The sequence below is a fragment of the Lissotriton helveticus genome, chromosome 4_1 (genome assembly GCF_964261635.1).
Source record: "Lissotriton helveticus chromosome 4_1, aLisHel1.1, whole genome shotgun sequence".
NCBI lineage: Eukaryota > Metazoa > Chordata > Amphibia > Caudata > Salamandridae > Lissotriton > Lissotriton helveticus.
In genome coordinates, this window is record NC_136063.1 from 1,378,446,384 (window position 1) to 1,378,469,615 (window position 23,232).

The following is a 23,232-nucleotide window of genomic DNA, read 5'->3' on the forward strand; positions in this document are numbered from 1 at the left end:
ATGGCACCAGGTTCGGGGTCTCTGACCTCCATGTATAGGATTCCCTACTCACAATAGGTCCTCTGGAAGCCACTCACTTATCCATTTTCCTGATTGGAGCTTGCTGTCTCAGGCCTTCAAGAGTGGGGAAGGCCACCTGTCCCTGTCAGTTTTCCCTAAAGGGTGCCCTGAGCCCAAAAGCTCTGATGTGTAAGATCTAAGTTCCTGGAGCTCACTTCCCTCTGGGGCTGAAAAGTCTTCTCCCTGAGGAGAGGGGGCTTGGACTGGGGTCGGTTTAGAAGCTGGCTTCCCATGCTTCTTGCCTTTTCTCTTTGAGGTTGGACTATAATGTCAGGCTCCATCATTTTATTTTCTACCTGGGGTGTCCTCTTTGCTCTTGTTTTTACACACACCTCTCGGGTATACCCAGCATGACTGCATTGGTCTTTTTTTTACTTCAGCCCATGCTGAGGACTCCAAAGCATTTGTAGGAAGAGGAACCAGGAGCTATATTTAGGCAGGTTCTACACACAGCTCCAAGGAACTAGTGAGAAATATGGTGGATGTGCAGTTCCTAAGGAAGGGAAAGGAAGGTCTTTTCTAAGGTTTGCCCTCACACACCCCAGAGGATATCATGCGTCTTCATTGGGTCATGCTCCTCGTCGGACCGGTGCTGCAATGTCCGACGGGCACCGGCAAAGCGGCTCTCTGGCAGAGATCTTTTGGGATGAAGCCGTTGGGTGAGTGCCGGTGTGTGGGTAGTGCGCTGGGGGGTTTGTATTAAAATAGGTCTTGGGCAGTCCTTAATAAAAGTGTTTTATTCTCAGGGAGCACTAGCCTAATTAAAAGTGGTGGACCCCAATTGGATATAATGATCCTATAGGGCTAGTGTGATGGTAAGGTCGACATACTTCATGCCTGCTTAGCCCCTAGCGGGTCTGGTGGCACGTCATCAGGACCGAATGTGCAGTAAAAACAGTGAGTGATGCACTACCGCTGGTCTCGTTCTCAAATTCATGCTTAACAAAAAGACGCAGTAGAGAGTCCCCTGGTGCAATTTACGGAGTGGAAGACCTAAGGGGAGGGACAAAAAAAGGGGGCGACAACCAACGGCTAGTTATAGCAAACAGTAGGAACCTGTTAGATAGTACATATTCGTAGCAGGCTTACAAGTAGTTAATGTGGCTAGTTATAGCCAAAGTGGCAAAACAAGGTGAGAAAACAGTGCATAAGCATATATTCTCAGATCGGTGTATATGAAAGATCTGTGACAAAACTAGAGTCTGCTTAAAGTTGAGTCGGGAGTTGGGATTGCACACACCCACAGCAAGAGGGGGAGTCGGTGAAGTGGACTCGATAAGCTATCGGCATAGACATATCAGTGGCATATGCATTTATGACTAGTGTCCCCAAGGTTGGTATCCAATTGGGAAGAGATGCTTATCTAGGTGATCAAAGACATTTACACCAACACACGCATTCAATTTCAGTATCGAGTGCCATTCACGGCTAGTGGAAAAGCGCCATGACCTGGCTGTTTGTTTTCTGTGTCACCATGCCTTGCACCTAATTAGTCCCAGAAATGCCAAAATAGCGTTGTGGCTAGTTATACAGTTATGCGCATTGGAGTTCGACTAGATCCGTCCCATGAGGTAAAGCAACAAACACAGTTCATATCCAATTTAAAAAGTGACTCATGACTGCCGAAAGGAGCCGGTACGTGCCTGCAGATTTTATTGTGGACCTTGACTGACTATTAATTGCTGTCGGAGTTTGCCAAGAGAGCGATTGCTCTTAATGGTGTAGTGCATGGCCGAGTGTGGATAGGACTGTGCTTTAAAGTAAATGCAGCATGGTTAAACACTCAGCTGTAGTGATAGAGTCTATTATTGACGTGGATGGCCGAGCACGTTGTTCCTCTGAAGCTGCAAGAAAATAGTTCATGTGACCAACAGGTGACCATGGCATTTTAGGAACTTACCACATTCAAGGCGGATTGGTATGATTTTACCGGCGAGAAATGCTTTCATACTCACGCAGGGTGGCTGAACGACAATCGTCTGTCCTACCCTTGCTCCGGGCCCCATGCTGGATGCTTACAGGTCCAAGGCTTATGAGGCGGTTCTGTGTACATGAAGAGCGTCGAATTACTAAACTGACAACTTGGGCAGCCATATTGGGGAAGAAGTTAACTTTATTGACAAAACAAGTCTGTTGGTACGTGAGTGCAGTGTAATAGTCAATAAGCTAGTCTATTGAGGTAAACTGGAGATACAAGTAAAAAACTCAATGTACTGCTCTAATGAAGTGAAAAAGATGTACTCATGTATAAAAGATGTATTACCACAATAAAGTGAGCGTCAACATTAGGTAGTGTTCATTTGACAGCACGTCCTTCTATAGTGGATGACGGTGACACTAGTACACATGGAGACGCGTACCTAAAGGTGTGGCGGTGCAATGAATGCTCGGGCATGATAGACCTTAGGGCTTAAACATATGGAGTACATGTGACTAAAAACAGAACTTGGAGGGCCATTAGGGTCACGGGCCGTCAGTGGAACAAAGAGTGGATTAAGTGCTACAAAGTAGGGCCCTATTGGGGAGTGTGTAATGGCACTAGGCAAGGGAGGATGTTTGAAAAGTAGTTGGGTTCGTAATCAGTGGTGGTTCAATTCCGCCCAGGGGATATCATCGTTAAAACCCCATATGTGGGAGGAACGTTTTAACACCCAGTTCTGTTCTTTCCTAAACAGTGCCTCCTTAGAGATGAGTGGGAAGGCCTCCAAGATGGTCCAGTTGAGGGCATTGCTCGTGTGATTGTGTTCAGCAAAGTGGGCGCACATTTTTGTATTGGTTTTTCTGCACCTGATGTTGCTTCTATGTTCTGTCATCCTTGTTTTCACTGGGCAGGTGGTCATGCCTATGTACAACAACTGGCATGGGCAGGTGATAAGGTAAACACATTTGCTTGTATTACAATTAGTGTGTTTATTTTGCTGCCATGTCAAGGTGTTGGTGAATGCGATGGTTTTGATGGCCTTTGTTAATGGGCAAACTGCACATTGTCCACATGGAAAATGACCAGTTAATGGACGTAGTTTCCATACAGTGTTAAGAGGTGGTGTTCTCTTTTTGGGGCAGGTGTTGAAGAGCGAGTCTTTCAGGTTTGTTGTACATTTGAAGACGAATCCAGGCTTACTGAAGGCCTGTTCACCCACATGGAGAATGCTCCAGTGCTTGCTAATCACCCATTTAATCATGTTAGATTCCAGCGTGTAAGTAGTGACACATGTAATTCGGTCAGTGTTGGGTTTGGGTTGAGTCTAGAGCAGAGCCGCTCTGTTGGTATTGCTGGCTCTTTTCTGAGCATTTTTTATTTTACTGATAGGTTATTGTCTTTGAGCTAGGTGGTTACTTAGTTCAGAAGCTTGTGTTTTGAAGTTCTCTAGGTTGCTACAGAGTGTCAGAGGGTGAAGCAATATGCCACAGATGTACTCAGATTTTGGGGTTGCGTCACTTTCTGTGTGGCTATGTAAAAAAAAACAGAAATACATGCAACATAGCATTACCTTACTTTGAGGAAGCATTGCATGGGTGGAGCATGTGTGTTTCTGTGCATCGACCCATGTTCCTTACGCAATCCATATTTATAAAAATAAATCAACATGGGTTTACCCCAAAATAGTGCACCTACCTGAGGTTGGTGTGGTGAGGGTAACAATCTTTATTTGTTAGTTCCTCTTTGCATGTGTACTGCATTCTACAGCAAAAACTATTCTGACAACAGCACAGGCACCTTTGCATCGTGGTGCAATGGTGCCTTCATTGGCCCTAGGCAGCCAGAAGTGAGCCAGTGCTAGGAGAGATCAGAACTGTGGCCTGTCTTTGTAAATATGGTGCAATTCTGCACTCTCCATTTCAGCACAATGACCTCCCTTGCTGCCCTGCACTGTGTGAAATGTTAGTGCATATGCCCCTACTTGTTTAAAGTCCCTTTAGTATCAGAATTACCCTGTCCCCCTCACCTTTCTTTTCACCTTTCTTTTCTGATGGCGTTTGAAATGTGATCACAATTCATTCAATGTGCCAGGACTGATTTAGGTTTTGGCAGATGGAGTAAAGGCAAACAGGATGGTGGAAGACTTTATGACTGCCACAGCACCTGTACTGTGACTGCCAAATTTAGAGACGTCTACTGGCCCCACAGACATTTCCATACATTGGCAAGAACTGCCATTATGGCGTTTTCTGTCAATATTGGAAATGGTTGATGGACGACTCTGCCTAACATGACGGCCAGCTGTCAAACTATTTTTCTTAAAACTTTTTTCAAAATCACACTCCCAAACTGGATGATTGCTTTTGACAAATATTGACCTCCACATTATGGGAGTTTTATTTTTTTTACTTTCCCTCAGTGGCAGGATATATCTAGTGGTGGTAGACATTAAAAACAAGCATTTGCAATGCAAAATGTCTTGCATATGTGAGAGTTTAAGTTAATTGGCATTGTAAATGACAATGCCTTTTATTTATGTGTTGGTTTTCAAAACAGATAAAGAAAAGGCATTGTCATTTACAATACAAAAAGCTCAAACTCTCGCAAAGATGAGCCTTATTGCATTACAAATGCTTGTTTTTAAAGTGCTGGAGATTGTTGAAGAATGTTGGAGAAAATGCTGCAAGGCGCAAAGAGATATAAAATTAGAAGTCAAACCGAAGGACTCACATAAGTGACAGCAGTTCCACCATGGCCTCTTGCTTGACACAATAATTCTGGTGCCATGTTTCAGCCATACAATGCAACTGCAGCTATCTATGTCACCAAACTTTAAATGAGGACCTTACATGGGTACTACAGCTGACATGATGGCTCAGTGGACTTTCAACACACATGCTCAAACAAAATGATAATAACGATTGTTATTATTTTTTTTTTTGTATTCAGCTCGCAGCTCAAGCCATGTGGGTGGGGCTGGGTTCCTCACGTGTCACAGGGGGACTGAACAGGATAACCTCTGTTTTTACTAAGTTCAATTTAAGACAATGTTTGCCCATCCAACTTTCTATGTCTCCCATGCAGTTGTGTAAATCCCATCAGCCACCTCCCTGAGAGAGCTGTCCACCAACAGTCAATTGTTCAAGGGAACAAGGTGACAGGGTGCCCCCTGGGGTAACAGCACACTTGGAATAGCAATTCTGCAGTTGTTCTTTCCAAATAAAGATGGATATACCCTATTTGCCACCTTGTGCTGCAAAATGTGGCCTTTCTTGTCGTGATGTATTGCTTCTTGTTGCATTAGTTGATTTACCAATGGCGCATAATTTTAGTCGCCTTCTTTAAAAATTAGCTGGATGATCATCAGAAACCTTTGGCTTTGCTTCCAAAGTAATCCTGTCTCTACTCCTAGATATAATGAAGTAAATTTTTATAGTTTTTTCTGTTTCATATAGCACAAACATTACCTACTGGAACGCTTTACTTCAGCACCAGTTACATTACACAAGGGCACATTAACTTTTATTAGGCACAGGGAGAGATTGAAAGATTTGCCCAGAATCACAGAATGTTGAGCCCACACCATGACTAGAACCTAGAACCAGGTTACCCAGTTCTAAAGTCGACAGCTCTTGCAATTACTCCACATCCTAATGAATGGCTAACTATCCTTATCATACAGAAAAGTAACTATGCAGGCTGTGACAATGGCGTTTGCTACAACAAACATATCTGAAGCTGCAAACCCCTGCCCACGCTGACTGCTCTTGACTCATCCATGGTCTCTGCCTCTCTCCAAACCTGTTTCAGGGCTGGACATGTACTTTCACTTTTCAGTTTTCCAAATGTAGTTAAGTTGGAGGTCACAATGGGTAGTTAACGGTGACTGAAAGAGGTGGTTGTTGCTGCCCTCTGTGAGTATGTCTGAACTGGGGTGGCTGAGTGAACTAAAGAATGGTGATGGATTAAACCCAGATCAGTTGACTGGGGGTGAGTGTTTGATTTGTTCAAACGCTCCGTCCATCATCCCCTTTTGTATCGCCCTCTGTGAGTAGGTCTGCCCCTTCCCCCAGGACTGGCCTCCCCTTACAGTGGACAGATTTACATTCGCTTGTCTGCCATCGAAGCTGGTCAAACGGTGTTCGTGTGTGTGGCCTAAGTGGAGTAACGGGGCAAACATTTGGTCCATTATCGAGCAAGTAACTTCTCACCCTACCATAGATATGTGAATGGTTTATGCTGTCATGGTAGATCGGTGGCATAATGAACAGCAGCTGTTGACTCTCCTTTAAAAGTGAGGGGAATTATGTGCCTCAAATTTGAAGTACGCTCACAGAGCAGCCCCTCCTCCAATGAGCAGCCGCATCAGAGCTGCCAACTCCGGACCTAGGGATCAGTGTTTGAGCCTAAGCATCGCTCAACATCCTGTGAAGGTGGTTAAATAACTTAATCACTCCCTTACCCATGTCATATAATTCTATACATTAACATAAAGAAGCAGAGATCTCGGAGGGGTTGGGGAGATCAACCAGTGTTTATGTGAAGGGGGAGTGGGGAAGACAGCACAGGGAAATTACTTGTGAGACGCGTAGTGTAAATGGATGCGGCAATGTAAATTAAAGTTAAACAAAAGTCCAGAAAGTACAGATATCAAATTAAAAGCATGCAGGCAAAACAGGGTAGAAAATCAACAAGTCAATCCATAGTCGTCAGCTTGAACACACCACTATTCCCACCAGACAAATACTTACACATAGAGAGAAGTGGCGTCCCCTTGCGCACTGTCTTCCACGGCAATACTCCATGGGAGTGAGCTTTTGAAAAAATCTGCAACATACACCCACCATAAGCCATTTGCATGCCATGATTTTTAAAACACACACAAAAGCCAATCCATAAGCGTGGGAGGAGTCAGACCCTACAAAGTAAATACAACAGATCGTCTGACAGCGCAAGCGCTGTAGGCTTGACCTAAAAAGCCATCCAACTGTTTGCTCTAAATAGGGCATATGAGCAGATGGCTTACCTCCAACTGCCTCTACTCCATTGGGCTAGATTTTACTCAGGCAGCATAAGCCTGGTGGTCCAACCACCTCTAAATCTGGCAGGCAGACCTAGAATTCGTTGGAGAGGGTGCTCCATCGGTGTTGGAACAGAGTACCCTCCCAACCCTACTGTAAATCTTCTCCAAAGTCATATATTCTCCTTTACTCAGATGTCGTGGATACTATGGGTGAATCATACAATGCCAAGATGCTTGCTGATGTCAAAATTGAGTACAGAGATGTGAGAAGCTGCCCTGGTATATGATGTTCACTTATGTAAGTAGACACCTACACCAGTCCAGACAACCCTTATGGTGATTTAGGAGGTCTCAGACAACCAGCTCTCTAAGTGGTAGCTGTGGAGAGCAGTCTTCAGGCTTTGTCCAGAAGGAGTGTAAAGCTGCTAGTTTTACCAGAACAAAATCTTATATGTATAGGTTAAGTGAAAAAGAACCACACAAGGTATTTATAAAAATATATGTATTTAATATATAATACTCTCTGATACAGTTAGATATCTCCTACCTGGAGAGATGCACAATGCACACAATACTTTGCATGGAAATCACTGTAAATAGCATGAAATACACAGTGAATCCCAGGGGGGCACCAAACCATACATTAAGAAAATGGTAAAAGAGCCATGACTCGGGTCAAGACTATGTTGAGAGGACGTAGAAGTTCCGGGCCCCCATGGAACCACCCAAGGTGAGCAGCCAGGAACCCCAAGGAGATCATATGCAGTGTGGGAACACAACTGCGTTCTCCGTACAAGTCAATGTGTAAGTCGCAGTTGGATTTTTAAGATTAAGGACCTTTCCCAGTGGACCATGAAAAAACCCAGTGGAAGACAAAAGGTTGGAGAGCCACCCCACCCATGGTGGAGGAGAAGAAAGTGTCCGGTGGAATCCAAAGGTGGATTCTAGTTGGGGGGACAGAGTCTATGTCATGTTAGAGTGACCAGAAGATCTGGAAGACGAAAGCTCACCAATGTGGCTGTTGCAGCACAGTTGACGAGGACCTTGACTCTGCAGCTGTAAGGACCAGGCGATGCTTAGGAAGAGCATATGCCATGCACAAGCTGTCCCACATTGGATGTCGAGTGCTGAGGGGTCGGTGTCCAGCAGGAGCACCAACAAGCCTGGAAAATGCAACCAATGCAGAATTCGACGAAGGTGCAGTGTCAGGACCAGCAGGTCCGGGGGACACACCACAAGCAGGGGAGGCAAGGCAGGCCCTGAGCAATCAGCGGAGCTGAAAAGAAGCAGAGGTGACCCTCAACAGGACCCACAGGCCAGAGGCACTGGAGTCACAAGAGGACCTTGAGCAGCTCACCAAAATATGTAGGGCACAAAGCAAGCAATGCGGTGGGGACAAAGATTTTGGTCACTGGAGGTGCTCAAGGTTGGGGCTACTTGTAGCCAGAAGATCTTGATGGAAGGAAGCCAACAAGCCTTGGCAATGGCAAGTCAATGCAGTGCACATGAGTTCAGTTCCTGCAGCACCCAAGAGGGAGACTGGCCTCAAACTGGCTGAGAGGGCAAGACAGGCCTCCATAGCTGCGGAGAACCACCACCTGTGTTGCAGAATCTTTTGTAGTCTGTAGGAACTCAGATCAGCAGACTGGTCAGCTTGGTTGTGGTGCCTGTGGATGGAGGGAAGTGACTCCTTCACTGCAAGGGAGATTCCTTCAAGTGTCTTGGATGCCCTCAGGCCTTGGAAGGTTCCTGAATGGTGCACAGGCATAGATGATGCAGCAGACTGGAAGGGAGACGAAGTCAAGGCCAAACAATGTCCGCAAAGTCCAGAGTGCCTACACAGTAGAAGTTGAAGTGGTGTCCGAATTGAATCGTGTCCCACGACCAATCTTGGGAACCACCCACAGGTAAGCCCTTAAGTACCCTTGGAAAGGATTGGAACTATTCAGGGGACCCTCCCAGGGTAGGATATGGCAGGGGGGAGGCTACTCCCATGTCCCTTGTCTAGTTTTGTGCCAGAGCGGGAGCCAACGGCTCACAGAGCTGATTTGAACTGGACTATGCATGGGGACACCAAATTTGCCCCTCGTGCGGCCTGAGTGGCACTGGCGAGCACACCCACTCTGCCCAAATACACTAAATTCTGTCTGGGAGTTGGTCCCACCTCCCTGTGACAGGATGCCTATTGCTCTGCCTTCCCCTGCCCTAACTTGACTCATGAGCAGGAGGGCAGAATTGTGTCTCTGGTTGGCAGCAACAGTTTTCTGCCGTCCGGGACTGGAATACTGGTACCGGGGACATGGAGAGCCTAACAGAGGGCTCTTCCAGTGCTTGGAATCATACCTCCACACCATTTATGGTATGGGGGTATGATTCCAGCATGTTTGATTCCAAACATGATAGGATTCATTGCAGCCAGTTTTGAGATGGTAATCGTGTAATTACGCGGTGTCCCTCTATATGGTATATGGCTGCTTCATTTAAAAGCCGGGAGAATTAACTCCATAGGCTGTAGGGGTGTCCTGCTCATGCAGGGGGACCCTCACCCTTAGAGACAAGCACCCTGCCTTCAGGATTGTAAAGGTCTGCTATAGGGGTGACATATAGGTTTTAAGTGCAGTGACCCTAGATATATGAAACCTATATCTTTAGTAAGGTGCTAGCATCAGCATACACAGGCTGCAATGCCAGGAAAGTAGTTGTAGCTTGAATGGCATGATACATGAGTCAGCCCATGGGGGACCTCTTGGGTACCTATGTACCATATACTAGGGACTGATAAAGGTACCCCAGTATCCAATCTTGGATGTACCTAAGTACTAAACATAACAATTTAAGGGAGAAAGCACAGAGAGACTGGGGTCCTGATTAGCAGGATCCCAGTCAGACTAGTCAAAAACAGCTTAACAACAGGTAAAAAGTGGGGGAAACCATCAAAGCAGATCCTACTTTCCTATATGAGAGAACAACAAAAATGAAAATTCTTGAGGTTGTGCAAATGGCAGATGGATTTAGTACCCATCTCCAGTGTAATGAGTAGTCTTTAATTCTAAAGTCTGTTCTTCATAGGCGAGAGTGTGGAATCGAGGGGAACATTTCAAAATATTCATGACCATTAGCTGTCAGTTCACTGCAGATCTTACAGAGAGTTTCCATCAGGTTATCAGCTAAAGAAATGCATTGCTCAATATATTGTGAATATGTATTATCAATACTTGTCATTAACAGATTATATCGACAAATAAAATGCAAGAAACAAAGACTACACTCGTAAATAAAAAGACCAATGCACATCATACCACAGCTTGGTTCCATAGCCTGTAATGTTCCATTCTGTATCACCATCATTTTCAGTACGTTGTGTCTGGTGTTTGAACATGAAATGTGATTCTGTTATAGTGTATTCAAAGCATTACCAGAAAATATTGCTAAGTGGTTTCTTTTACTGATGCATGTCAAATGTACCTGGATGAAAGCATTTAAACTGAACTCCTCTTCAGCTCATTATCTGTAATTTAAAGAAGAGAAAATCCAAGGTACAAAAAAAGGTGGGTATCCGTTTGCCAGAATTGCAAGTACTTGCCATCTCAGAATCAATGTCCTTCAGTCCCACTGAAAACTGAGAGGCATAGTCAACAAGAAGTTCATGTAACAGAAGTCAGCACATAAAGTTTCAGCGTTGCATTGTGTAAACAGGAGAGAAATGAAATGTGGCATAGCCACTAAGATATGACATTCTTCAGCTGCCTCCTAGTACTTTTTCACTTGTGGCTGCCTAGCACCAATGCAGGCCCCTTGCACAATGCTACAAGGGTGGCTGTGTTAAGGGAAGGAATGCTTTTGTGCAGGAAGGAATATCTCCCTGCACAAAAACAATCTTGTAAGACAATTTTCTCTTTCTACAATGTATCATACATAGAAAGTGGACATAACAAGGAGAAATAAAGATATTTCACCTTGTTATGTCTCACTGGAGAAGGCGTAGCATTTTGAAGCACTTCCAGGTTTAGTAGCTTTAGTAAATCTGGAACTGGGATGCCTTCCATTACATTGTATTTTTGACCATGCAAAGCCACACCATGTAGCTTCGCATGGCTTTGTGAAAGCAAAAAAATATTTTGCGTTGGGCTGCAACACAAAAGTATTATAACCCCCACACAAAATCATAATAAATATTGGCCAGGTAAGATAATAGCGATCTGCAAGCTTTGGAGAAATTAATGTGCCTCATACAATTCTTGTGACACAATGAAAGTCTCTTTTGTCCTATTGTGGCTACTTAACTACCATTGTGTCACATCTTCTGCAATGCAGGGGGCTTTTCTATTTTCAGGTAAGATAGACATCTTTTTGCAGCGTGTTTGTTTCTTTCCTGATTGGGAATGCTGCTGCATTTCATTTTAAATAGAGATCATTTGGAAAGGGCAAAACTGAGCAAAACATGTTGAGGCTTCTTTACAAGCCTGTTGTGCCACTGAAACGCCACTTTGCATGGGGTTCTGGTGATGCACAGGTCTGAGCCATATCTTCAAGGCCATGTAAAGCCACCCTGCATGGATTTTCATGGCCGTGCAGACATGGAGTAAGGCAAAGCATCGGAAGTCACTGCCTTGCCTTGCTCTTCATCAAAGAGGCATTTATGGTGGTTTGCTGTGGGTGTTCCCACACAACACCTATGGAAATTGACACTGCCCCAGATTTACAACATCTCGTAAACCTGGGGTGTAGCCAAAACCTTGCGCCTCCCTAGAGCAAGCATGACAAGGAGAAATGTCTATGTTTATCCTTGTTTATTCCTCTTTCATGTGCGCTGCATTCTGCAGCACACATGGAATGAAGCAAATGCTTCCAATGAAGGTATCCCTTCCTGCACAAACACAATCCTGAGAACAGCAAAGACACCCTTGGACCATGGTGCAAGGGTGCAGCGTTGGCACAGTGCTGCTAATTATGCCCCAGCTCTGCTTGAAAGGACAATGAAGCACTGTATCTTGCAAATATGGTGCATTTTTGCACTTTTTAATATGCATAGGGAAGGCTGCAAAATGACTTGCGGCATTGCCCTATGCCGATTTGGTGTAAATATGCCCCTTTGAGACCGTTAAAAGCACATTTCAATCATATATCGCCTGTAATAAACTGTATAATACCTGATGCATGAATAACCCAAAACAATTAAGCAAAGCGATTTTTCATTTTTGATTCTTCTTTCATAAATAGAGACTACTGATATTTCCTCAACCTTGTCTGTATCTTTCACATTATAGGTTTCAATGATTTTTATTAAACTTTTTGTTAAACATACTATACAGAGGGGGCATACCCACTAAATAATGACTAAGCAGCCCCACTCTGTCTTCTGCCCTTTTGCACTCTATCCCATTGCTGTTATATTTACTTAATCAACATTTAACAATGTAGTCTAATTCCCAATGTTGTCTGCCTAAATCTAGATGTCTGGTGGCCTTTCATCTGTTTGGGCATGTTAAATCCCTGTTATCCTTATTAAAGAATGACAGATTGGGTCCCACATTTTACTAACTGTTTGTGATTCATCTTTCAAGTCATATGCAATATTTTCATTAGCTATCACCTGCCATAGCCTCTCTAACCAAATGTTTCCATTAGGAGCCACATCTTTGCCCCATAGTCGAAAGACAGTTTGCTTGGCCACCAGTAGCAAGTGAGAGATTTTCTTCCACTTAATCGTGTGAAGGGAATAGGTGCCCTCTATCCGGGACTCCAGTATAACAGAGATGGCATTTGTGCCAGAGTCCATGCCTTCTATTTTCATTATGCTATATAGAATTGATGACATTTCAAGCTTGAGGAATGCCCAAGATGTGTAGGAAAGTTCCTCTGTCTCCGCATTATCTCCAGCAGGAGCCAGGTCGTGTCTTCTCAATAGGGCATATTCTGGCAAAGGTGGAGTGCCAACTATACATCATTTTATAAAGCATTTCTTTGTGCTGCATATGGTGTGCGAAGTTACTGATATGGGCAAAAAACAGCTCCCCACTATTTCTTATCTAGTTGGGTACCCATATCTCTTTCCGAGCTAACCTCTTATCAGTATACAAGACCTGGAGTTTTGGTGTTGTGTAAGGTATAGAATGTTGATGTTAGGTGCCTCATCATTTTAAGAGTTTGAAGGAGCCTTTCAATTGCTGTGTGTGTGTGTGCGAGTACCTACCTCTCTAACTAGTGGTTTGGACACCAAGTGCCTCATTTAAGCTTTTTGGTGTAAGGCAGCACAGCGTGGCCTTTTGTTGTGCAGTCCTATGCCAAAGTAAAAGAACAGGAATGCACCATATTTAAGCAATACTATGAATTCCTGTCCTTTCTGCCTGTTCTGGGGCAGTTTTGGCAACCTAGCCCCAACGTAGGCCCCCTTGCATCATGGTGCTAGGGTGCCTATGTTGCAGGCAGGATTGTTGTTGTGCAGGAAGGGGAACCTTCCTGCACAAAAACATTCCTATGAGGCGTTTTTGTCTTTCATTGTGTACTGCAGAATGCAGCACACATGGAAAGAGGAAAAAACAAAGAGAAATAGACGTATTTCTCCTCATTACGCCTCACCTTGGGAGGTGTACAGATTCAATGCGTCCCCAGGTTTACATCACTTTGTAAATCTGGGGCAGCATCAACTTACATGGGTGTTGCATGGGAAAACTCACTGCAATGGCACAGTGTAACGACTCAGCGATTTGCGCGGCGTCGCCCAACTCTTGATTTATGAGGTCACTCAAAGCCATGCAAGGCGGCTTTGCGTGTCTTCATAAATCTTTATGAGAGCCATGCGTCACACATGTACCATTTTACGTGGTGCAAAAGTGACTCAGTGCTCTCATAAATAGGCCCCTTAGTGTCTAAGCTTTCCACAAATGATGGGATTACTCTGTTGAGATAAGCATCACACAGCAGGTAACATTCCCCAGCTAACCAGTCCTTGAGGCGCTGCCTATCAAGACCTGGGATTAAATGAGTGTTGACCACCATAGGGCTCATAGGAGAGGAGTGTGTGTTGTAGTCTTTGTGTCTAGTCAAGTGGTCCCGATAGTGATTGGTGACACATAGAGGTTATTGCATCTGCCCCGGCTTGGTATCTTTAGGACATAGGGGTGCAATATAAGGCTCTGAGCCAATAGGCACCAGATCTTATCTGTCTCTTTCCTGAGTTTTTCCATTGCATATAGTATCTATGCAGCATTGTAATAGCTGCACAAATTTAGCTTGCCCAGGCCCCCATCTTTCGGCTGAGCTCTACATATTTACTCATGCATCTTGTTTTTTTCCCTTTCTAAATGAAGCTGTCAGAAATATCTTGAAGTTGGACAAGTTCACCATTTGTAAGGGGAAGGGGAAGGTTTTGGAAGACATAGAGGATTTTAGGAAGCGTTGTCATTTTAAGTGACACAATCTTGCTAAACTATAAGAGGGCATGTGAATGCTACAAGTTCGTGAGCGCTTTAGTTGTCTTGGAGAAAAGCTGAAAATGACTTCTTGTGTGTTCGTGGAGATCTGAGATAAGGAAGATTCTCAGGTAGACCAGCTCCTTCATATACCTTTGAAAGGGAGCTACGTCTTGCAAGGATTCAGATAGTACATGTCCTCCCTCCAATAAATTCTTGGAAAGAATGATGAAGGGCCATAATTTCAAGGTTTTGATGTACAGAGTGCCCATCCTCCCTCTGAATCTAGCTCCAGAATCCACCCTGAGAAGATCCACCTTCATCGTACTCCAATCCACCCTGTCAAACGTTTTCTCTGCACTGAAGGGAAGCAAACTGCTTATTTGCACCTCTTCTGTGCCAGGTCAGTTAGAAGGAGGGCATGCTTAGTGATCTTTCTACAGGGACAAAGAGATAGTTCTTCAATTCTCTTGTTTGTAAAAAGAGCAAAAACAAGGAGAATCAGAGACCAGACCTACTATCGCACTGGGATAGATGGTATGACAATTGGAAGGGAGGGATGAACACACATACTGGTTCAAGGAAGGGTAATTGGAGCAATGAAGATTGGCAGTAAGTAATTTGCTTCTTATGTTCTCAACCCATCCTTGTCATAGTCCCTCTGAAGCAGGAAGCTTATGACCTGAGTGTTAGAATTGGGAGTCTCTAGTTGGCAGTGGTATATAACCTGTCCAATTAGGGACCCTTCCTTCTAGTCAGGATGAGTAAAGTACAAACCTAAGTTTGCCTGTGCTCACCCTCTGGTAGCTTGTCACAGAACAGTCAAGCTAAACTACAGAGGCAATGTGAAAAGCAGTTATATATAACCCACAGTAATAGTGAAAACACCACAAATGAACATAAAACCAGTTTAGAAAAATTAAGATTCTTTAACTACACTAAACAATACCTAAATGACAAAATTCCAAAATGCTGATATAAAAATATGACTTGTAAAAAGTAAAAACAGCTATCCATTGTGTTGAACTTGGCCCTTTTTGCAGGGTCACCCCCGAACATTTTGCCTTCCTCTTCTATTTTCTCTTCTATTTTTTCTGACCTGTTGTTGGTGGTTTTATGACTGTTGATCAGTGTTAAAGTGCATGTACTCTCTATTATAAACTTGGTAAGGTTGGTTTACACCTGTTTGGCACATTAAATTTACCTATCAGTCCCTTGTACAGTGGTATGCCATATACCCTGGGCCAGTAAATTAAATGCTACTGGTGGGCTTGAAGCTCTGCTTGCGCTAACCACTGAAGTAGCCTTTCAAATCTGTCTCAGGCCTCTGCCACTGCAAGACCTGTGCACGCAATTTACTGTTGCTGTGCCATTATATATAAAGTAGTTGTCACATCTGCAACTCCCTTTTTAGGACATATCAGTCACTCCTAAATTAGGCCCTACCTAACCCTATGTGCAGGGTGCGGTGTAGGTAAAAGGTATGACATGTGCCTTGACTGTGTGGCATGTCCTGGTAGTGACAAACAGTCTATTTGGTTTCTCACTGCTGTGAGGCTGCCCTCTCATAGGGATTCTTTGGAGATTTACCTTAGGCAACCAGAAACCCTGTTTCTAACACATAGGAAACTATAGATGCATCACTTTTAGCACAAAGTACATGAGATGAATCAAAATCACAAGCAAAAAAAAGCCGCAGAGGGATTCTTTGGAGATTCCCTGATATGTGCTTCTGGGAATTCTTGACATGAGAGGGGTAGCGTGACCACGTTTGGTATGTTTAGAATAGTAGTGACAAATCCTGCTTATTGGTGAATGCAGCTTTATTATTACTATTTTAGAAATGCCACTTTTAGAAGTGGGCATTCCTGTGTGCTCTGTGTCTTTGTGTCCTGCCTGATGTGTGTTGACTGTCTTTTTCTGACTGACAGGGGGGAGGGGATGTGCATTCACTCCAGCCAGTCCCTGGGCGATTGAAGTGTGTTCTGCCCTGCCTGGGTGACTCAAGGCTAGGCTGAATAGACCCTGGCTGAGTAGTGGGAGGAGTTGTCCCTGGCACCGGAATAAGCCTGGCCTGCATTTGCGGTGATGGGGGGAGTTTCACCTGCACCTGAATAGGGCTGTGCCTGCCTTCTACAATGCTGGTTCCACCCCCCTTGTGGTGTGTCTTGGGCCAAGACTTACACTGTGAGTGGAGCATGTTGTACACTTGCAATTGAATTTTAAGTGCCCTCAGACAAAGACATTTGGACTATAAGTAAAGGGGCTACGACTCCATAAAAGAAAAGACATTGCGTGGACTGTATCCAGAGGACTGCTGTGTGCATTTGGGACTATCTACTGAATGTGAGACTGACCTGCTACCTTCTGGGTGGCTTAAGGGGCTGCCACTCTGCTGAGTGACCCTGTGTGCTGGCCTGCCTGTTCTCTTTTCTCTTCCCCAGTGAGGCCTGTGCACGCAATTTACTGTCGCTGTGCCATTATATATAAAGTAGTTGTCACATCTGCAACTCCCCTTTTACGATATATCAGTCACTCCTAAGTTAGGCCCTACCTAACCCTATGGGCAGGGTGCGGTGTAGGTTAAAGGTATGACATGTGCATTGACTGTGTGGCATGTCCTGGTAGTGAAAAACGGTCTATTTGGTTTCTCACTGCTGTGAGGCTGCCCTCTTATAGGGATTCTTTGGAGATTTACCTTAGGCAACCAGAAACCCTGTTTCTAACACATAGGAAACTATAGATGCATCACTTTTACCACAAAGTACATGAGATGAATCAAAATCACAAGCAAAAAAAAGCCGCAGGGATGGCAATGCATCAGTTCCCTTATTCGCAGGGAAGGTGATGCGTTGGTTCCTTGCTTCAGGGGAGGTGACATACCAGTTCGTTACTGCTACGCAAGGGAGATGATGTGCCCATTCTTTACTGGAAAGGAGGTCAGGTGTTGGTTTCTTATTGTGCTGGAAGGTGATACGTTGGTTTCTTACTGCAGCCCCAGTGTTGTTGTAGATTTGGTGCGCAATCACAATGCATGGAAAATCCGTGCATGCTAGAGATGATGCAAACCATATGTGTTTTTTTCTACAGCCATCGACTGCCTATGTGCTGAATCTTCTTGTCGCTCGGCAGGGTCTGCCTCGGAGCCTGTTTGGTGATCTTCGACACCGGAGATCAGTCCACGGGACTCGGTGTGTGGTGGTTTCTTGGGCTGCTGGCAGATGCTGCAATTTTCTGGTCCTACAGGGCTTTGGGTCTGGAATTGCTCTCACACAGCAGTGCTGCGTCATAAAATTCAGCCGCAATAAGAGCGAAGCATCGATTTTCTTCAGATCTTCAGTTATTGGCAGCTTCCTGTAGCAGGAACAACCTCCAGGTTCCCAGGACTGGAATAGGTACCTTCTGGGAGGTCAGAACTCCCTGCAGTTGAGTTCTAGGAAGCTGTGGATGCCGTATTTGTGTTTCTGAGACTTCAGAACAGGAGAACAGCCCACACAAGCCCTTGAAGACTCTTCTCAAGCAGGTTCACGGCAAAGTCCGGTCTTTGTCCTCCCCTTGCCAGAAGCTGCAACTGCAGACCAATCCGGCAAAACTAGACACAGCAAAGGGGCAGTCTCCTCCTCATAGCCTTTCAGCTCTTCTCCTTGGCAGAGGTTCCTCTTGATTCCAGAAGTGAGCTAAAGTTCTGGGATCTTATGTCTAATATGTATACCCCACTTTTTCTTTGTAGTCTTTGTTCCAACAGTGGCTAAGCTCAGTAAAACCATCTCTGTCCTCCATGGTCCAGCTTCAGTAATGGAGTTGGAGGCATCATTGTGCAGAGCAAAAACAGCCTATTCATGTACTAGTGAAAATTCCTCCCACCACTCTAAATGCAGAAACATCTATTTAGCCTGGCTATGAGTTAAGCTGAAAGGCAGAACACATCTCAACCCCCCTTCTGACTGTCTAGGGTGAATGCACACCCCCAGCCCCTTACACTCCAAAACCAAATGGTGAATACACAAAAAGTCAGGGGCACACTGGATGGTGAAACAAGAAAATGCGCACTTTCTAAAAGTGGCATTTTCAAACACAATTAAAAAACCACCTTTACTAAAAGGTGTGTTATTACATTCTGAGTTCAGAGAGCCTAAACTCCAACTCTCTAGCTGATCCCTATTGAAAGTTACACATGTAAAATTCTACAGTACAGCTCCAATGATAGTCTATGGGAGAGCTAGCCCTTGCAATAGTGACAAAAGAAATGCACAGTATTTCACTATCAGGACATGTAAAACACACAAGTACATGCCCTACCTTTAACATACATTGCACCCTGCCTCTGAGGGCACATTGGGCCTACCTTATGGGTGCCTTATATGTAAGAAAAGGGAAGGTTAGGGCCTAGCAAGTGGGTGCACTTGCTGGCTCAACATGGCAGTTAAAAACTGTACATGCAGACATTATAGTGGCAGGTCTGAGACACCTTTGAACCGCTACTTGTGTGGGTGGCACAATTAGTGCTGCAGGCCCACCAGTAGCATATGATTTACTGGCCCTGGTTACGCACAGTGCACTTTACTAGGGACTTGCCAGTAAATCAAATATGCAAATCGTGTATCATCAATCACAATTACAATTTACACTGGGAGCACTTGCACTTTGGCACTGATTAGCAGTGGCAAAGTGCTGAGAGCCCCTAAGCCAGTGAAAACGAAGTCCAGCACACAGGAAAAAATACAAGAAGCAGAGGTAAAAAGTCTGGGGAACCACGTCAAGGATGCCAGGCCTAACACCAAGCACAAACCAAGCTCGAAGAAATGGCACAGGCAGTCAATCAATCAATCAATAAATCAATCAATCAATCAGGATTTATAGAGTGCTGCTTATTACCCATGAGGGTATCCAGGCACTTAGGGGGAAGACATGCTCCTAAGGGCTATCTATCGAACAATCAGGCTTTCAGGCACCTGCAGAACTCCTGCAGGGTCGAAGCTGTTCAGAGCTGGAATAGATAGTTGTTCCTTGACTTTGATAGGTAGAAGAAAGCACAGCCACTGCTCCTCCTTCTGTGGAGGAATAGAGTTTGAGCCAGGGAGAGCAATGTGGAGCGCAGCTGTCTAATGGGCTGGTGAACGTTAACTCTATGGTTGATGTAGGCCAGAGCCTTGTTGTGGAGAGCCTTATAGGAGTGGGAAGAACGTGCCCTGTCTTTTGGTGGGGAGTCAGTGTTGTTCTTTGAGGTGGGGTGTGATGTGGGTTCGCCTTGGGGGGTCGAGGATGAGCCATGCTTCTGCATTCTGAATGGTTGGGAGTCTGTTTAGAAGCTGTGCAGTGATCCCCACATACAGGGTGTTGCCATAGTCTAGGTGGCTGGTAATGAGTACCTGGATGATGGTGCATCTGGTTTGGTGGGGAGTCATTTGAATATTTTTTTTAACATGCGTAGGATCATCATGTTTCCTCACATGATGATGAGATGGACTTTATATGATTCCTCATCATGAGCTTGCTGTCAAGTATGATACCTAGGTTTCTTGCGTGTTCTGTGAGTGAGTGGCTGGAAAGTTGGTTTGGCCACGATCAATTGTTTCAGGGGGAGATATTGTTCGAGAGGATGAGTACCTCCGCTTTGTGAGTTTTGAGTATGAGGCAGATGTTCTGATCCAGCTGCCGATGCTGGTCATGCACATCTGAAAGTTTGATTTGGTGGTGTGGGGTCTGAGGACAGGGATAGGATAAGCTGAGTGTTGTCCACATAGGATATAATGTTAATCTTGAGGGCTCTGACAAGTGTGGCCAGCAGGGCCATGTATGTGCTAAAAAGGATGGGCCTGAGAGATGACCCTTGCGGGATGCGCAGATGATCTCATTCGGTCCTGAGGAGAAAGGCGGGAGGTGGGTGCTCTGGTTTCTACCAGTGAGAAAGGACACAATCCATTTAAGGGCTTTTCCTTGGATTTCCATCTGTTGGAGAACCTGTAGGAGGGTGTAATGGGCCACGGTGATGACGGCTGTGGAGTGTTCGGGGAAAATCAGGCATGCAGTCTCTTCCTAATCTAGGCGAGCACTGATGTCATCGGTGGATGCGATCAGAGTGGTTTCCATGCTGAAATTTTAGTGGAATTCTGATTAAGAAGGGTTCAGGAGATTGTTGGTTTTATGGTGATTGGTGAGTTGGATGTTAATTGCTTTCTACAGGACTTTTGCTGGGAAGGGGAGCAGGGAGGTTGGTTGGTAGTTTTTGAGTTCTGCCTGGTCTGCAGATTTTGTTTAGGAGCGGTTTGACCTCTGCATGCTTTCAACCCACTGGGAAGATGGCCGAGGTGATGGAAGTGTTGAGGATGGTGGTGAGTTGTTTGCTTATGGAGTTGTTCCCTAGGTTGAACATATGGGGAGGGCAGGGATCTCTGGTTTCTCCTGTGTGGATGGTGCTCATGATGGTGGCAGTGGTCTGTGTAGAGAGAGGGTCCCATGCAGGCATTGTGTCTAGGTTGTGGTCAGTGAAGGTGAGGAGTCTGTCAAAGTTGGCCTGAGGTGGTTGAGGGTTAAAGTGTTCATTGAAGGTGGCAATTTTTTTGGGGAAGAATTCTGCGAGAGAGTCGCAGAGGTCATAGAAGGACATGATGGAATTCTCTGTAGCTGTGGGGTTAGAGAATTATTTGATGATGCAGAAAAGTTCTCCGCTGTGTTTGAAGCTGGCTTTGAGGCGGTCAGTGAGGGCATTCTTCTTGGCTTTGTTCAGTTTGTGGTAATTGTTGAGAGTTAGTTTGAATTGTTCTCTGTGGTAGGGTGCTTTGCTGGTGCTTAAGATCCTTCCCAGATATTTGCAGTTGTGCTTTGTAGATTTGAATTCAGGGGTGAACAAGCTGGTGTGGTTGGAGGATCTGTTGGGTTTAGGGAGCTGGAGGGGTGCGACTTTCTTGGTGCATTGTGTGATCTAGTGTTTACGTTTTTGATGGCTTCCTTGAGATTGGGGTAGAAGCCTGGTGGAGAGGTGTTGAGGGAAGGTATCCAGAGGCTGTCTGTTTCCTTCCTCCAACTCCTGTGGGGGGTGCTGGAGGGTTTGGTGGTGGTGTTGGCAGTGTTCGAGATGTAGAAGTGGATAATCAAGTGGTCTAACCAGGTGATTTCGGTGGTGTGGCTTGGGCTTATCTGATTCTGTTGCTGGCAGGTGAATATGGGGTCCAGCAGGTTCCCGGTAATGTGAGTGGGGTTAGTGACCAGTTGTGAAAGACCTAGGATGTCCATGCTCTCAAGAAGGTTGGATGGGTTGGTGCCAGTGGGGTCATCCAGATGGAAGTTTAGGTCCCCTATGAAGAAGCCTTTCGAGTTGATGTCCGCAGGGCTGATAAAGTCAGAGATGGCCTCGCAGAATGCAGGGTGGTGTCCGGGCGGCCTGTAAGAGAGAGTGCCTCTGATTTTAGTTTTGTCATTAGTTTTGATTTGGAAGTTTAGGTGCTTCATGATGGGGGTGGTATTGTCTGTGCTAGAAGTACAGTTGAGGGATTATTGTGGATGATGGCCATTCCACCTCCTTGCTTGTTGGTGCAGTATCAGTGGATTAACTTGTATCCTTCTGGAATGGCAGTGGTGATGTTGGGTGTTGATGCTGGGTAGAACCAGGTTTATGTGAGGAAGATGATGTGCGGAGTGAGGAGGTGATGCTGACCCAGATTTTGATTGTGTGCTTGCAGAGCGATTGGGAGTTGATCACCAGGCAGTGAAGCTCTATGGGGTACTGGGGATTCGATGGTGCAGTGGAAGGGACAGTAGTGGCAGGGGAAAAGTCCTGCTGTGGATCGTGGTGAGGCACAAAAGCAGTTGAGGTTGTGAGTTCCCATTGTTGAGGGCTTGAAATTCAGCTCTGGAATACCTGTAGGTGTTAAGGGGGGGCAAGGGGTCCAGGAAATGGGTGTGGTACAGGCGCAGACAGGAGCAGATGGGCTTACCTTCTGCGTGCCGGCAGCACCCCTGATGCGTGCATACGCAGCATGGCTGTGCTGTAGCCTCAATTAAGTAGGTTGCCAGTGGTGGGAGGAGCATGGGGTGGGATCAGCATGAGGCAGGAAGCAGGTAGGCGAAAGCATGAGGGAGGAGAAGTTTTGGTTGAGAGCTGGAAAACTCCAAATATTTTAAGAATTAGGAGCCTGATAACAGAATAGGTTAAGTCAGAGGAAGCAAGAAATGTTATTGGGGAAAAGAAAGAAGCGGTTAAGTGAGGAGAAAAGGTGACGTTACGATTACCACAGAGCAGTTTTTGGAAAATGAAGTTAGTTAAGGGGAGAAAAGAGCATTAATGCAAAGCGGTTTGGGGGAAAAGGCAGCAGTTAAGAGGTGAAAAGAGGATTAACACAAAGCAGTTTTGCGTAGAAGAAGGCAGTTAAATGCGATGCAAGAGGAGAGAAGCAACATTATAGGGAAAAAAATGGGCTTACCAGCAGGTGAATTGGAGCGTAAATGAGGACGATATGAAGGGTACCATAAGACAAAGGTATTGAGCAGGAAGCTTTGGTAGCTAGCAGCTCGGAGGGCTGGCCCGGGGACCTGGCAGAAGCAAGGACACGGCATCACAGGAGAAATCAGCCCCAGGACGAAAAGTTATAAGCAAAGTGAGCAAAGAGGCCAGAGACCAACAGTCACACATGCACAACCCAGAGCAGGATACAACCTAGAGGTCTTAGCTCAAGAAACAAGACGGCAGGCCCAACAGCTCCATGGGCGGATCCCCAAGTGATCCAGCAAAAGTAAGCAAACTGGTGCTCTGATAAACACCAGTAAAGTGTAAGGGCAAGGGTGATAGGCCAGTGCAAGCAACACCAAATGTCCGAAAG